We start from the raw sequence: 18,141 nt of genomic DNA on the forward strand, positions 1-18,141 counted from the left end.
ATTGGGGGGGCAGTGAGCCTCATACAATCAGAAATATGGTCTGAATAAGAGGCATTGGTTCAACATAATGGATGGCTCAGGGTTCTGGGACACCTACTATTGCAGCTTACTTGTGAGCTCCACACCTGTTTATGACTTGGCCTAGATGTGCTGCTTCCATGTAAAAATGGATCACTGTTCAAAAGGCCCATGGAGAAATGTCTCCCGAAAGGCCTTCAGCCTTTAATGTACTTGCCATCTTGCTCAACTTGCTTAGTCTTACCAGTTGTTGGTACTACAGAGTTAAGTTCTTAATGGGTACTTCTGGTCCCAAGCCCACTTCATGACACATGATGAACTCAAGTATCTATTGCCTTACATCAAGCCATGATATGTTTTCGGAAGGCATATCATTCATTCTCTGTTGCAGCTGTTATGTTCTTGGTCCAGAAACCTAGTGGGCTACATTGTGATTCTCCTACTGGGATTTTCCATATTCTCTAAAAAATATCTGTTTCCCACAGAGATACTGTTCATGCTATAGCCTAGATATATATGCTTCGAATTCTGGACTCCACCCAAGCTGGCTTCCTTTAAGGTCATCTACTATACATGTCAAAGGAATATCCCCAACTGCAAAAAATGTTTACAGAATCCATAGAAACCTACGAGATATTTTGTCTCCTTATTCTTTTGGTTAGTTACAGGGAGGTAAGGACTATAATGATGTCCTGTGCCTGAGAATATTGGATCCTAAAGATTTTACTGATGCAGCAGGTCATCTAATCTTATGAAATCACTAGTCAGTTTGGCTCAATGGATAGAGAGCATCCATCCCATGGACTGAAGGATCCTGGGTTTAATTCCAATTGAGGGCATGTACCTCAGTTTCAGGCTCTCAGTCTTAATGCTTGTGGGAAGCAACCAATCAATATTTCTCTATCTCTGACTATCCTCCTCCCTTCCTGTCTCTATAAACATCAATGGAAAAAAATATCCTGGGGTGAGGATTAACAACAACAAAAAAGAACTGTAAAGGATACAAGATTTTATCCTACTTGCAAACTAAAAATATTTGCCTGTAATGGTTTTGATGAAGACACAAAACTCGTGATCAGAGACGAAGGGTGTCTTACTCACAACATAGCAAGCAGCATGGACATTATGTTTGCCTCCATTTTCCTTGACACCAAAACCTATTGGGATATGTAAAGGTGAATGTTGTACACACCATACATTTGCATCACAGCTGAGAAACTCTAAGATTAGTGAACAGAAATATTTTATAATAAATAGTAAGCCAGCCTCACCTATGTCCCAGAGGGAAACTTTGTCCTTACTGTGAATAGTGCATAAAACCTAGCCTTTGCTCTGGAGAGAGACACTCTATTTTCCAACTCTCTTTAGTATACAAACATCTTGAAAGGATAGTCTAGAACAAAGACAGTCAGTGCCTCTGCTTGTAAACATTCAGAAATGCTAGAGACCCATGGAGAATTGACTCCCAAAAGGCCTTCAGCCTTCAATGTACTTGCCATCTTGCTCATCTGGTCTGATCTCTTTGGGAAAAGACTGAAGTCATCATTTCCATATATATTTCCCATGTTGTTGTAGGTTTGTTTTCCCCAGAGATCCAGTTCTCATTTAGTTAATAGATCACAAGAGATAAAAAATAGATGAAGTCTGTAATTTTGGTAAGGGAATAATGATTTATTTATTGAGGCAGCAGCCCTTACCTTCTTGATTATCCATACTTGATTTCTTCGTTTTGTATACATGAAGCAATATTTTTGTTGGCAGCCTGTCTGTCTTGCCCATAGGGATGTGTTGCTCTATGAACCATCTCCATAGTTCTCTACAGATAGGGATCGCTGTCTGTCACTTTGAGTTTGCTGCTTTTTATAATGATTACACCTACTTGTCTTCTGACTGTTGAACAGACTGATGCCTGACATGTACTGTATGAGGACTGTATCAACCTCATGTTCAGCGAGCCCAGTTTTGAAACCTCCTACCATCATCCCTGATATACAGAGAACAACCACCACTGAGCTTCTCAGAGATGCTGGGGTCACTTTCACTAAAATGCTAATTATTGCTTTGATAAACAGAGGATATTTTCCTATTGGTCCTCCTTTATAAAATGCATATTTTATTACTTTCTAGCTGTATATAGGATATTCAAACTCTGAACCTATTGGTCCCTTCTTCACCCATCGGTCACAGTAGTACTATCATGCTTATATCATTTGCTATGGGCATTTCTTTTTCCAAGTTTACAAAGGTCACCCTAGAAATATGTTAGTATTATATTACAGGATTTTTTACAGGTGTTACCTCCTATACATTATGGAGGAGTGCTCACTTATCAAATTTTATGCTCTATCCCCTCCCAGCATCATTGCCCCATACTGTATCTACTTTCCGGACTCCTGCCTATATATAAAGGTTAAGTCCTTCAACTTTTTCAAAATAAGATCCCCTTTCTCTCCTAGCAGTCCTAACAATTCCCTGATTAGGTTATAGGGTGATTTAATCCTTTGGTAAGGAAGAGAAGGGAAGTAAGGGTGTGTTGTCCTTCAAGGTAGAAAATCCTGCATCATCTTCAGGCATGGGAGGACTATTAACTTTTAACACAGAGGAGTGAACCTCTTCAAAAGTAGAGAGGAGTCAAAGAATCTGGGGTATGTCCCTGCTCATGATATACTACTTCTTCTGCTTATCTTCTAAAGTTGAGAATTAAGCTCTGCTATGCTTACCATTAAGCCTTAGGCCTGATTCTCAGTCTTTTCTGCTGTTATGACAAGGATGTTTTGGGGATTTATAATTAACCTTTGGTGATGAAGTATTCCATAACATCAGCCATTAAATTCTGTAGCTCTTATAATTATAATTTTCTGATAATTTTCAAGTACTGCTAGTTCATTCCTTTCTTTCAATACACCATCTCAATTTGGCACCTCCAAAAGTGTGAACAATTGCTGACAGAAGCCAGTTATAGTGCTTCTATAACTACTTCTAGTGATGGAGTTTTCGTTGCCTGCATCTCCAAAAATCTCAATTTCACAAGGGCCTTCCATTTAGGTCATTCATGGTAACAAATGTCATAGTTTGGTTTTCAAAGAATCAGTGAGATAGATATTTGCATATAAAAGTTTGTTGAAGGGTATTCTCAGGATCAATACTTGTGAATAAGTAAAAGATCAGCACTTGAAAAAAGTTGGCCTACTAATTATTAGAAAAGTCCTAGGTGAATCAGTGGAAAACTGAAATGAGATTGTTCAACAGAGATGTTCAGATATGGGGTACATGAGGTAGACTTTACACCTGTTACCAGATGCATGTTACTGACAGGAAGGGGACAAGCCTTGGGTGCGTTAGTCTCTTCAGAAAAAGGTATTCCATGGAGTGAGTCTCAACTGAAAACTGCCAATCATTAATTCTCTCAGCATTTGTGGAAGTTAGTACTCATTTCTAAAGGGGAAAATCTAGGCAACACAGCAAAATAGCCACCATAGTATAATTTAATTATATTATATAGCCAAAAGGAAAAATAAGAATTTCAAAAATGGATTAATGGATAAATTCCTATGATGTTATAAGACTCCATACCTCAACTATATGCTCTGGATTCCATGTCGTCTTAATTTCAAAGAAACTTTGCTTTTTAATAATACTTCCTACCCCTACTTCAGTATCGGCACTGTCACCATTTTATCCCTTAAATTTTACCCCTAATGGCAATGTTATTCTAATGAGCATGCAGACATATTCTGGTGTCTTCTAGCCTCTGTCAATAATGGCAGAAAGAAAAAAGAAATAGAAAGATGAAATGAGAAAGAAACAGAGAGGAAGAAAAAACTATGAAGCTCACATATATCTATTCCAGCTATTTCCACACTTCTATGCTAAATTCTTGAAAGTGTTAAAGTCCCAGCCTCCTCTTGCTCTAGTACCATCTTCTTTTCTTAAAAAGCTGACGTCCTTCATGACATGGAAACTGCTCCTGAAAAGATCTCTAACAACTAATCTGTTGTCTATATCAGTGATTATTTGTTTTTTCTTATTTTAATTAACTGTCCATTTAAAATAGTTAACCACTTCCTTCTTCTTGAAACTCTTCTCTCCAATGAGTGACAATGCATTCTCCTGTTTATTCTCTTTCCAGAATATTTTTCTTGCAATGGATCACTAAATGTTGGAATATTCCAGGGAGTCTTGACACCCTTCTAATCCTTCTATTTAATATATATATATATTAGATTATTATGATCTCTGAACGCATAATAATCTGGCCACTCAGTGTATATCCTATATAATAAAAGGCTAATATGCAAATTGTCCCCTTGACCAGGAGTTGACCAGCAGGCAGGCCAGCCAACCACCCTTGTCCCCTCCCCCTGGCCAGGCTGGCCGGACCCCACCCATGCATGAATTCATGCACGCGACCTCTAATATATATATTGAGTGGCCAGATTATTATGCATTCAGAGATCATACTAATCTGGCCACTCAGTGTATATATATTTAGAAATATGATCCAACAACATGGCTTAAAATATCTCTATATATAATACTTTTAATACCCAAATTTCTATGTTTAAATCTGGTGTCTTCTAGCCTCTAAAGAAAACAGTTTATTATTTTATATACCTGGCATCTCTACTTAGGTGTCTCTTTAGGCATAAATAAATGTTTTAAGTCATATGATCATTTCTTAAAACAACAATATAGTATTAAGTAGTTTAAGCCAAAAGTCACATCCCCTTTTATTTCAATTTTCCTTTCCCCACCCATATCAAAATTATCATGAAGCACCAATTGTTTTTTTTTTCCTCTTATACAAAATTTTCTCCAAATTCTCCACATTTTATCTGTTTTCTCTTTGATCATCTTCTTTCAAGCCATCACCATCCCTTGTACTATTGCAAGTACAAGGCCTTTTTATCAGATTTTGTTCCTCAACTTTTACTCCTCCCATGAACTATTTCACACACTAGAGTCAAGAACATTTTAGAATTGTAAGTCAGAGAATGCTTTTTCTCTGCTTAACATCTTCTAATTGTATCTTCTTGCTATTAGAATAAAATAGAAACTCACACCTTGGAACACACAGGTCCATTTGATCAGATGATGCCCATATTTCTTATTTTATGTCTCACTCTCCTTATCAGTTTCTCCCCAATCAGAGCCACACTGGCCTGCTGTCTATTCTTAGATGTCTCAAGTTTGTTCTTTCTCAGGGTCACTGCAATGGCTGTGCCATCTGTTTTAAATGACCTCTCACTTTTGACCACTACTAGTTCTACTTCATAATTCAGTTTCTGTTTAGCCACTCCATATCTGGGAGCTATTTCACTACTTTCTACCAATTTATGCTGTTTATTTTTTTAATAGCACTCATTAGTATCAGGTAATTTTTCTTTATTCAATTTTATTCTCTAATAAAATATAAGCTCGGTTAGCTGATACTTTACCTGACCTATTTACTGTTTCATTTTCATTGTTTTAGAATGTGCCATGCACATAAGTATTTAATATTTATTATCAGAAAGAATAAAGAAAAAGGGAGGGAGGCCTACCAGGAAAAAAAAGACAGGCAAAAAAGAACATAGTTTATTAAATTTTATTTGCTGAAGTTAGCTGAGTAAGAGCTAAAGTAGGCACACAATGCAGCATTGGAATATTCCTGATTTTACTGCCTCATTTTTTTTCCTTCTAGAATAATCTTAAAGATTAGCAAAGAGAAGCTTTCTGACAACAAACACATTATTATATTATGCTTATAAATGTTACTATCAAGGAAAGGTTTCTGAGTAATAGAATTTAAGAAATGATCTATATAATCTTTTGAACTTAAAAAAATTTACTCCAGATTTCATCATCTATCCCTTTACCAATTCTAGTAGTCTAATAATACCTAGTGTTACCACCTTTACATCTTTTCTCTGTTTATGTATTGAGTTGAATTTTATGATTTGTACAAGGTTCAACAGTAAAATGTAAATACTTTTAAAACATATTAAAGTGCCTTTACTTGATACTTAAAAATACACTAGAGTTACTTCCAATATAGCACAGATATTTTGTTATATCATATAAAATATCCACTAAATGATATTATGTTAGCACACAAAAATTAAAATAAATGATTGAGGTAGCCATCAGGATTATTTCAGATATATGAAACAATCCTTCAACCATAAGTATTTAATTCAAACTCAGAATTTTCATAAATCTGTCTTTCCTAGGTCTTCTGAAGAAAATTCAACTAAGGTTCTTACAAAATTCAATAGAAATTTTTCTTTTATCACATTCATTTTATAAACATTTGGTACTTGACTATATGTTGGATACTTAAGTACAAATTGATCTAAATAGGCTTTATCCATGTTTAGGCCATACAGTAATATAATCTAGAATATTTCTGGACAAGTGCAGATAGGCTGATATAATAATTAGATCAATTATTAATAGATGTTTCTAGTTCACCAATAATTCCATGAGTTTCTTGGCTGATAATTACTGTAAAATCTTTGATTGAGTGCCTAGTTAGTGTTGACTATTATAAAAACATATCAAGTTTTCTGGAGAAAGCAGCAATCACAGACTTTGTGCTAAAGTAAGTAATTTATTTAACAAGATAAACAACTCAAGTGAGAGCTCTTCAAAATCCTTGAATTCTTTGGTATTGATAAGTGTCAAGAGTTCAGAGTAGAAGAAAAACAATGAGGGTCAAACGAGGGAAGTCTTCACTAAGAATTAGAAAAGAGTAGTGTGATGAGGGTCCCCAAACCACCCTCAGGTTTGACAATTCTCTAGAAGGACTCACATGCCTGAAATAAGAAGCTGCTTTATTTATGGTTATGGTTTACTTCAAAAGGGTACACACAAAATCAGCAAAGAAAAAGGCCCATGTTGCACATTTGCCAAGCAAGGAAGCTAACCCATGTCTTAGTGTTCAGGAATTTGACTGGGTGCAGTCATATCAGCCAGTGTCTAGATTCAATATTCTTAACTGCAAAGACTCCAGGCCCTCTCAATTCTAGGGGAAAAACAAGCACTTACCAGAAATCTCATTGCCAAAATAAACTTATATAGTTAATTGGGTCTGTGTGGGCCAAGACCTCAGGCATGCTAAGTAATCTTATTATCAGACTCAGAGACTATCTCCAAAAAGTTGGGCAAGAGTCGGTCCTGAAGACAGGCCTGTCTTCGGCATGTCCAGGGTTTGATCAATCCAGACTTGCTGAGTTAATTCTTTCCTTCCAATGTAGCTTGAACAGTAAGGTCACAAATCAAAGTGCAATTTCACTGTAATACATTTAGTTCAACATCAAATTTACTACACATTCCACTATCAAATGCATATCCACAAGAATTCTCTATTTGAAAAATAAAATGTTTTATTATTGTTTCTAAATAATTTATAGGGGTAACAGCTGTATGTCTGGGGTGAGGAGTGAAGTTGGGAAACAAGTTGGTGTTTTTTGTTTTTTCTTTATTATTTGTCTGTGATAAAACTTCTTAGTAAATTTGAGCTGTATCATTATATCGCTTCTATCCTATTTACTCTAGCTCGTCAAATCTTGTTTTCAATAGTTAGTGCTTTTTGGAGGATGGAATATTTGTGCTTAACAAGTTGACATGTTGTAAGTGATGGAAATCCAAAGTCCGGGGTAATGAAACAAGCTTGTTTGGCTTCGAAATGTGCCGCTATCAGCTAAATCCTAAACATGCCTTTGCTTTCTGGTCTTCAATAATACACCACAAATGCTACTTGGTGAAGAAAAGAGTCAAATTCTGTGGGGACAAATAGAGTTAGAAGGTACTAGAATCATTAAAAAAAAAATGTACATATTTTATAACTCTACACATTAAAAATGGATTCTGAATTATTAAAAATTTAAGAAGAAATAACAATAAAATATATCAATTTTAATGGCCATATTTATGATAGTAACAATATTAAAAATTAAATATCAAATAATCAATAAGTAAAATAAGTGAAAATGTTAAGCATCTGTCATACATTTTATATTTGATAACTGAAAAACAAATATAAGTTGGCAGCATTTTTAAGGAAACAATGCATCCCTCAGTATGAGATTATCACAACACCTGTTAATTGAGAAAATATAGAATGGCGTAAGATTAGGAGATTTTTAATTTATTGAATCTATTTTCATTTTATTAGTCACACTTCTACATATTTAAAGGATATGTGTGTTGCGGACATACTCATTATTTTGTAGACAGACACATATTTCAATGTGTACTTGGAGCCGCAGCATAAACATGTGGCTTTATTTTCATAGCCTCTCTGGTGCCTAAAAAGCAAAGCATAGAACCACTGCATTTAATTAATTTACCTTAAGAAACACTTTCTATCAGGGTTTTTTTATTATTATTATTATTTTTTTTTATTGATTTTTTTTTAAGTGAGTGAGGCAGGGAGAGAGAGATATATAGAAACATCAATGAGGTGAGAGAGACATCATTGATTGGCTGCCTCTTGCATGCCCCTTCCTGAGGTTCAAGGCTTGCAACTCAGGCATGTTCCCTGACCAGGAATCAAACTAGTGAACTCTTGGTTCTTGGATGGATGCTTAACTACTGAGCAACACCTGCTGGGCTATCAGTTTTATTCTTTAAACTTCAGTGGATCACTATTCCATACTGCAGCATGTCTTTAATATCTTTATTGCCCCACAAACATACAATAACTAATATGATTTCATGACTTATATTATGCTTTACGTCCATATGGTATTTATTCTTATCTCTATAAATTCAAATATGAGCTACTAGTTAAAAATGCAAGTTAAGACCTATGTATCACCCTCAGGATATCTTACTGGATTGTTCTACTTTCCACTGATATTTCTTTAATATGAATTCTCACAAAGGCTAAAGTTTATGCTATGAGATATACCAATTAGCCGTATTATCTTTTTTCCAAATTATTCACTTTTGTTTTACATACTAGACTTCTCTAAAAATCTAGAACTTAAGTTTCACAGTCCTTAACAATAACTTCTATTTGTTATATCTTCCTTTCTTTAGTAACCAAGTTTATTTCCAGAGCAGTTCATTATTGCTTTTCATATTAATATCTATGAGGACATTCTTAGTGACTATTTTTTATAAATATGAAATCTTCTTGCTTCTCACACATATCCTCTTGTCTAGAAAGCCTTTTCTTCAGAGTCTACTAAGTCTAGAGGAATTTACCTGTTTTGCTCTCTCCTGTGGTAATTCTGTTCTCAGTTACTGATCTCCCATCTTCTATCTTATTTGTCTTTTACATTTGGAATTGAATTGTATTGCATTCAATAATTCTGCATGTAAATTTTATTTCACTAATTATATTAAGGTCAAGTAAAGGCTCAAAGACTATGCCTTTGCTTGACCTTAATATGCTTTTAACTATTACCTGTAACAACTTGCATAGTTAGATAAGGAAAGAGTGCACTGAGCATATCAATTAACTAGGGGCCCAGGCCCAGTTCACGAATTTGTGCACCTTGAAAGGCACTATGGGCCACAAGGCTGTGGTGGGCACTGGGGTAGGTCTCGGGCCCTCCTGCTATAGCCACCAGAGTCCCCTGTCTGAAGGCAGGCCTGCTCCCACTGCCACTGTTCCCCATGCTCTGTCCGTACCAGCCTAGGTCGTACCTACATGCCAGCACCATCAGGAGATGCATGCAGCAGCTGCTACACCATTTGCCCCTCAGGAACAGGGGGAAGTGAAGAAACCCTCAGTGGTTATCAGGACTGGTAGCTGCCGCTCACACCTGCTGATAGTGCCGAATGATTGGGACTGGCACTGGGGAGCTAGCAGCGGGTGCGAGTGCAGCTCCTGCGTTGGCTGTGGGTGCGAGCAGGGCTGGTGCCACCTGTGGGTGCAAGTGGTGGCTCTTGTGCTGGCAATGGATGCGAGAGAAGCCGTCACTGGCAGCGGGTGCAAGAGGCAGCTGCTGGCCCCAATTGCCCCTCAGGAGCAGGGGGAGGAAAGTGGAGAAGCCCTGAGGGGCAATCGGGGCTGGTAGCTACCACTTGTACCCAGAGAGCTCCAAGTGATCAGGGCCAGCACTGGGCACCAACAGCGGGTGCGTGCAGCAGCTCCAGCACTGGCAATGAGTGCGCACAGAGACGGCACCTGCAGCAGGTGCAAGCACTAAGAGGAACCATGGCATGCAAGAGTAAAGAATTTTTAGTAATTACCAGAGGCTTGCCACGATGATAGTGACCAGCATCCCATCTTGGTCTGGCACCCCTGCTCACCTATTTCACCATTCAGCCGCAGCCGATGTCCGCCACCATGTTCTGTGCTCTGCTGCCTGTTGCTGAAGCCAGCCATGTTTTGTGTGTGCCCCCTGGTGATCAGCACATGTCATAGCGCTTGGTTGTTTGGTTGTTCTGTCATTCGGTTTATTTGCATATTAACCAATTATTATATAGGATGTTGATACTGATGGACAGACTCAATAAAGCATAGTGGTAAGGATTACATTTGGTAGTATATCAGGTAAAATTCCACCCTTTTTTATAAATAACAAAAGTTAACTTTATTATCTTTTTTAATATATTGGATGAGGCACAGCAAAGAAACTATCAGATTTCAGATCACATTCATTATATAGTTGTGAAAATAAGCAGTGGAATGTGTAATTGTATTCATTTTCAGTGTTTTCTCAAGAATCCTATATGATCAAACCCTAATATGCAAATTGACCAAACGGCAGAACGACTAGTCACTATGATGCACATTGACCACCAGGGGGCAGACGCTCAATGTAGGAGCTGCGCGCGCCCCCCCCCCCCCCCCCTCGGGTGGTCACTATGCTCCCACAAGGGGAGCACTGCTCAGCCAAAGCCAGGCTCATGGCTGGTAAGTGCAGCAAGCAGTAGCAGGAGCCTCTCCTGCCTCCAAAGTAGTGCTAAGGACCCCTGGGGGGATGTCCAACTGCCGACTTAGCCCCACATCCCCAGTATATATAATCTGTACATACACAAGAGAGATTTAATTGGCTGTGCCTTTGGAGCCAGAGTTAGTTCCCATAATTATTTAAATATCAGACCCAGAGTAGTGGGCCTAAGCCAACTCCCCCAAGGGGTCCTGGACTGCAAGAGGGCACAGGCCAGGCTGAGGAAGCTCCCCTCCCCCCGAGTGCACGAATGCTATGCACTGGGCCTCTAGTAGTAGCATAAGAAAGAAGAAACTAAATCTTCTAGATAACAACTTTTGCTTTTTATATGATGCATACTATGAGCCCTTCAGACCTGGAAGTTTGTCTGTAACCCAGGAGGTAATAACTTCTCCCAAGGAGCCTCTGTTGCTGGGACAGCCCAGGATGTGAAATGTCTGATGAAGTGGAACTATGCTTGCTAGCATTGTCACGGTTCTTGGAGTTGTCTGTGTCTTTTTCACATACCAGGATGCTTTGTCAGTGTGTTGTGATTGTGTGTCAGGAGGTGCCTCATTACTGGTCTGCATGGAGATGAGAAGGAAGTGAGGGAGGCTGACATGGTTTGTATTAATTACACAGCTATCTGTTGTTCCTGCAGCCATCCAAGCATATAATCATTTAAGTAGAATTTCAGTGAGTTAGAAGCTTCAGCCTCTTGTAATGTTTTGGCAAGTTGATTTCCTATTATAGTGCAGTCAGTACTTTTGTGTAAAGCCTTGACAAAGAGCCATGGTGGCCACAGGCCTTTGTCTTCTCCTTCCACCCTATGCTCCCAGCCCCCAAGATATTATCAGCACATACACAAGAGAGAAGATAACTGGCTGTGCCTTTGGAGCCAGAGTTAACTCTTCTAATCATTTAAATATCAGACACTGGTTGATTCTTTTCCCATCCAGAAATTGAATCCAATGAAAAATATAATACACTAGGTATGAGAAAGAGACTCAACCATTTTTACAAATATATAAAAGCTATTGAAAGCAACCAAAGCTTCTTTTATAGAGGGTACATGTTAGATATTCAAAAAGAGGTGGCTGAGGGAAAGTAAGACTCAATGGAATACTGTAGAAGATCGTACTCTTTTCTACTTACAGAAAAATATTGGTACTCACAGAATTGAACAACAGTGACAGCAAAATATTTTTTTTTCCTCTTTGCCCTGGCCAGATAGCTCTGCTGGTTGGAGCATTGTTCTATATATCAAAAGGTTGTGGATTTGTTTCCTGGTCAGGGTACATACCTAAGTTGTGGGTTCCATCCCCCATCTGGGTGCTTGTAGTAGTCAGCTGATTGATGTTTCTCTCTCTTACTCTCCTTTCCTCTTTCTCTAAAATTTAATCAGAAAACATATTCAAATCACATATCCTCATGCGAGGATTAAAAAAAATTATATATGCTTCTCTCTTAAAAGAAATAAAGTAGCATATTGCTCAATATGTAAACAAATATCTTAAAATCTTGAAAATGGACATTTACCTTCTTCTATTGTAGTATAGTCTAAGTTACTATCAGGAAATAGAAACAAGATAATTACACCCTGAGAGAGCTAAAGTCAACTTTGCAAGTGAAAACTTCGTTAAATGGAGAGGGCTAAGGAAGTAGGGTCCAAATTATATTCTATCTAGACATAAAAACAACAATTAATGGCATCTTTATAGTCTTATTGTATCAGAGAATCTCAAAGTATTCATCAAACGAGAGTTAACACTGATTAATTAACCCATCTGGTCATCTCTTCTCTGTTGCTTTAAAAATTGAGCAGCAGTTTCTCCATAATAAATAGTTTAATTGCATTTATTACCCTAATTAAGCATTCTTTATGCTTTAATTAAGTGTTCAAATGCTGGAGCATAGCATCCATCTCCCCCAAAATGGAGAATTATCACCTCCAAGCTGAAAGGATAAACTTGAGATACTTGCTATCACTTTGAAGAAGAAAGAATTCAGTAAAGTTCTAAAGGGAGAAAGAAAAAATAGATTTGTGAAACTAAATATTTCAGACCCACATAAATAATAAAAATTTAAAATGTATACATCACTAAAAATATTTATTATGAGCAAAGCACCATAATGAAGAAAATAAAGATGCCAGTAAAGCAGAGCCACACTGAAGCCCAACTTCTAGGGGAGGAAATTCTAATTTTATTATTGTATTTCTGTCCCCAAATACATACCAAAAATATATGGGTCAGCTTATAAGCTAATATGATCAAATAAAACAAATGAAGAAATGAAGATCTCTGGAGGCAGAATGAGCTAATTTAAAAATATTTAAACCCTCTGAAGCCAGAAGGAAGAATATATGAAAAGTATGAAAGAGAATCAACATTTCTAACTCTGGATGGTTTATGAGTATTTAATTGAATTATCCTCTTATAGTTGTGTTAGGGCACATTTATCAAGATTCCAGCAATTACTGGTTACTGTGAGACTATGCAGTTATAATGTGCAAAAAGAAAGAGAAAAAAAATGTTCTCGGTCCTGAACTTTGCAAGAAATCATAGAATTAGAGCCCTATTCAACCAAGATGTTGTAGCGAGAATCATAAAGCATGCTTCAACATTGGAAAATTGTCACAGTAAGTGCCCTAACTACTCCGTGGGCCATAAGCATAAGAATTGCTCAGGAGTTTCTTAAAAATGTAAAATGTAAATTCTAAGGGACTAGCCAAGACATACTTCATTAATATCTGTATTTTTAGCAAGATCCCCAGGTGACTGACACACTAGTGATTACACTCTACAACCACCACTTCCTCTTCTCCAGGTAGGGGTGGAAGCCTGGTCTGAATGTAGGGGAAGAATCAGAGAATGCTTCGCTCAATACCTCTGGACTGTCTTTGTGGTTCCCCTGCCTGAGGAAAGGGTGTTTTCTGATCTGTATTTTACCATGATGTCAATTTCTCAGGCAGGCTCCTGCTGAGGAGATCTGTAATTAATTAGCTTTGTACTGTTCAGGGTAATTAAAGTACTAAGATAACTGATTAAGAAACCATTGTGGCCACACATCTAATCCAAGAGCTTCCATCAGCTTTCAAAATGAATTTGATAGTTCTATATGTCTACTTGTCAGGGGACAATAACATCTGCTAGCACAAATAGGTTGCAGAGTATAGTTGTTTGTTTATTTATTTTCTTTTTTTTTCTCAAAATGTCTCTTAATTAACCTCTTCTTATGCAATAGTGTTCTGAATATTTTAGCTCACAGACCCTCAAGTGATAGGGTATTTCAACCACTTCCCACCCCAATCTCTTTCCTGTCCAATTTCTCATTATCAATTTTTCTTTATAAAATATGGAATTGATCAGCATTTTTGTTTTAATTGCTTTTTTCCTGTTGCTCACAGCAGAAGTTTCTATTTTAAAATTAATTTTGAAATCTTTAAGCAATTGATCCAGTTTACTGTTTAATCTCTTATCCTAGCATAGTGTCATATGTGTTTTATTCCTTAAGATACAAAGGACTTGCCATATTCCTCCAACACAGTAGGAATAACATTCAAATCCTACATCTTTGATCTTGTTTTGATGACCATTCTTTATTATTAAGATTTAATCTCAAAAGTCACATCCAAGTTTGCCTATGTATCCTTCACATGTTTAGATTAAATATAATGGGTGAATACAAAATACTTGACATAGTGCTTGCTCCTAACACTTGATGTTATTTAGTTCCCTTTTACTTATTTGTGCTCCTAGGATGTGATACTAATGATGCTATGTTATATGATTTTTTTTTCAATTTTGTTTTACAAAGTTCTTGCATATAAATGAATGGAAGAATGAATGTATGAATGAATGAGTATATGAATGAACAAATGCTATGAGCATAGTATATATTTGTTTGTTTGTTTCTCTTAATTTGATAAAATGCACCACTAGTGTGTCTTTGTGCACGCAAATATAAACAAACATCGGTCCCTCATTTCCCAAGTCGATCATTTGTGCAATGATCAGGCCATGGACAACTGCAGGGCCCCACGTCTGCCTCTTCCCACAATGAACAGCAGCATGAGGAATTCACATTTCGGCAGTTTTCCATCATTGGGCACACACTTCAAATGAGATGTTTGCAACTAGCTGGTTATCACTTATATTCTATTCATCTAAATAAAAACGTATGCATTGTAAAAAGTAAAATTACACAATCACCAACTTAATTAGCTATTTTGTTATTATTATTGAGCTTATTGTTTCAATTGTATTGGTGCAAATTGGTAAAAAACTTTAATATGAACAAAAATCAATACATTTATTTTGACTACGAAGCATGAATATCTTTGGATGGGCATCATTTAAAACAACAACAGCAATGGTACAATGAGGTAAGGTTTTGCTTCAGACTTAGATACCATGGAGATTAGGACTATAGTTCTTTCCTTTCACAGGGTGAAGAGATGGAAGGCCAAAGAGCAGTGAGTTCAAGGTCATTCTTGAGCTCTGTCGCTTTAAGAGGATAAGAGTTTGTCCTTCATATGGATTTATGTACATGGCAAATAGGAAAGGACATTTATGTGATATTAACATTTTAAAAACCAGATACATGTTAGGAGATATTACTTACAGAAAAGGGAATATCACGTATGTTTCTGGAAAAAAATATCTTACTTATCTTTATTTTTCTTCAAATTAATTCTTCTTTCCTATTGTCTCTTCTACCGTTTCCCCGAAAATAAGACAGTGTCATATTATTTTTTTCTCCCAAAGTTGTGCTGGGTCTTATTTTCAGGGGATGTCTTATTTTCGGGGAAACATGGTACTATCAAAAATATAGCTGAAGACTCACCTTATTTTATACCCTCTTCATTACTTATCCCTCATTGAATTTCTCCTCTTCTCAAATTCTGTAGTACATAGAATTTGGAAAACACCAACAGCTTTTATGTTCACTTAACAAGTGTTTGCTGATCAATCACTATGAGCAAGGTGTTTTACAAGGACTATGAAAACCAATATTCTGAGCCCTGAAACAGTATTTTCTATTTGATTTATGTGTACATGGATCTTCTAACTTCCTTTAAAGCAGCATATCTTTTCTATTGCCACAACACTTAACAGAAGGATGAATCCAATTGGAAATGTGATTGATTAATTCTGCCCTAGCTATAGGCTTTTAAATACTGGTGGTACTTCAATGCATCTCACCAAGGAGGCCAATTAAATGTCAGTGATAAATTACACCTCTTCTTTATTTTTTTCCAGAAATAACCTCCCAACTTAATCTCTTGACCTCTGTTCTCTACTCTGAATTCCACTGTCCCTATGCCTTGACTTCCTACTGAGCATTTGACATCCGCTGTTTTTCTCTTGGTTTGATTAAAAAAAGAAAAAATGTGTTCTTCCATTTTACATTTTACTGACTACTTTTATTCCACTGGGTTATTTATGCCTCCTAAGTCTTCTTACAGATCCATTTAGGAATATTTCTCTTTGTGAAGTATAATTTATACAATTTCTATTTGCTTGGTTAATTCTCACTTATAAGAGTATTCCACCAATATCTACATTCACAATAAGAACAGAGATCCAGCTATATTAATGGAGGAATACCAGGGAATGAAAGTATATAAAAATTTATATTGTTATTAAATATGAAAATTGTAGAATAAGATATATGAAGAATTCCAGAGAGTCTAACTAGATAATATACTTGTGTGAAGGAGTTAGTGGTTCATGTTGAAAATGTAGACTAAAGTCAAATTAAAACAGCTTGATTCCTCTTTGTATACCTTCTTAAAATATGATAAGTTCTTTGTTCCTTGGGGTCATTTTTATTTCTGTAATTTCACCCATTATCTTAAACATTGAAGCTGATTTTATGAATCTTGAAGAAGAAATTCTTAAGTGTTTTTTTTTTTGAGTATTTGATAAATTTATTCCCTTTTTATTTTGTAAGAGGATAAAGATAATTCTTGCCCTGATTCACTATTTTACACTCCTTCCTTGTCTTCAAAACAGTAGTTAATAGGTACAATGCAATCAATATCACTTTACCCTGTATAGCATCTCCCATAAGGCAATACTGTAAACTACTTTTTTTCTTTAAATAATACAGTAACCAAGTTAAATAATAAATAATAGCCCAGAGAGAGGAAAAACAATGAATGTTGTGTACAAAGAAGGAAAAATTGGCCTTTCTATATGATTTGAAAGGGAGTTAGGAGTGTATGAGGTAGAGGTCCAGGAAGATCATATATCATGGGAATATCTGCTCTCTGTTTTCAAGCTTTCTGGACTCCTCCTAATTTTATGAAGGCAGTTTTGAAATGTCACCATGAAATGATGAGATTTTCAGGAAATATGAGAATTTACCAATAAAGCAGCATTGTATTACATCATGATTTTTTTTTAAAGGTGGGCCTTGAATTTTAGTACACAGTACCATTTTGTAAAATATATAAACTGTTTTATGTTATTGAATTTATTGAGGTGAAATTTGATAATAAAATTATATAGGTTTCATATACACAATTCTACAATACAGCTTCATTTAGTTAGTGTCTTTCTATCACCATTTATCTGCCCTCCCTTTACCCTTTTGTATTCTCCCACTTCCCCTTCTCTCTGGCAATTACCATTCTATTGTCTGTGCCCATGAGTATTTATTTATTTTTCACCCTTCTCCTCTGACAGCTGTCAGTCTGTTCTATGTATCCATGACTCTATCTCCACTTTGTTCTCAAATTATGTAGAAGACGCTTATATGACAAAATACACTCGGGATTAAATTTTAAAAGTCTTGTGAATATACTGAGTATATAAAACAGAGAATCAATATTAGTATTGTCCAATAAAATGCATGGTTGTAGAAAATCAGGGCTGGAGTCCTTACCTGCTTAGGCTGTTCTATAAATTTGTTATATCTTCCCATTCTGATTTCTGTAATGCAAACCCTATTTATTCTTTGAGGTACAGTTCCACCATAGCCTCCTCTGAGATGTATTATAATTGTCTTCTTACCCCTAGTATCTTATTCCAATTCTTATTACTTCCTTTGAGGACTATCTCTCTCTATGGAGCTTTGTATGATTGCTATTGTTTTCATGTTACTTCCATTTTTGGAGGCTCACCACTAAATTCCCCAAAGTATTTTATTGGTAGTGGTTGTTCAGTGACTATCTAATGAAATATCAACCAAAAACAGTACAGAGTTCAAATCCGGTAAATGATGAGGATATGAAGCTCTAAGA

The sequence above is a fragment of the Pipistrellus hanaki genome, assembly GCF_964339955.1.
Source record: "Pipistrellus hanaki genome assembly, chromosome: 6".
In the NCBI taxonomy this organism is placed as follows: domain Eukaryota; kingdom Metazoa; phylum Chordata; class Mammalia; order Chiroptera; family Vespertilionidae; genus Pipistrellus; species Pipistrellus hanaki.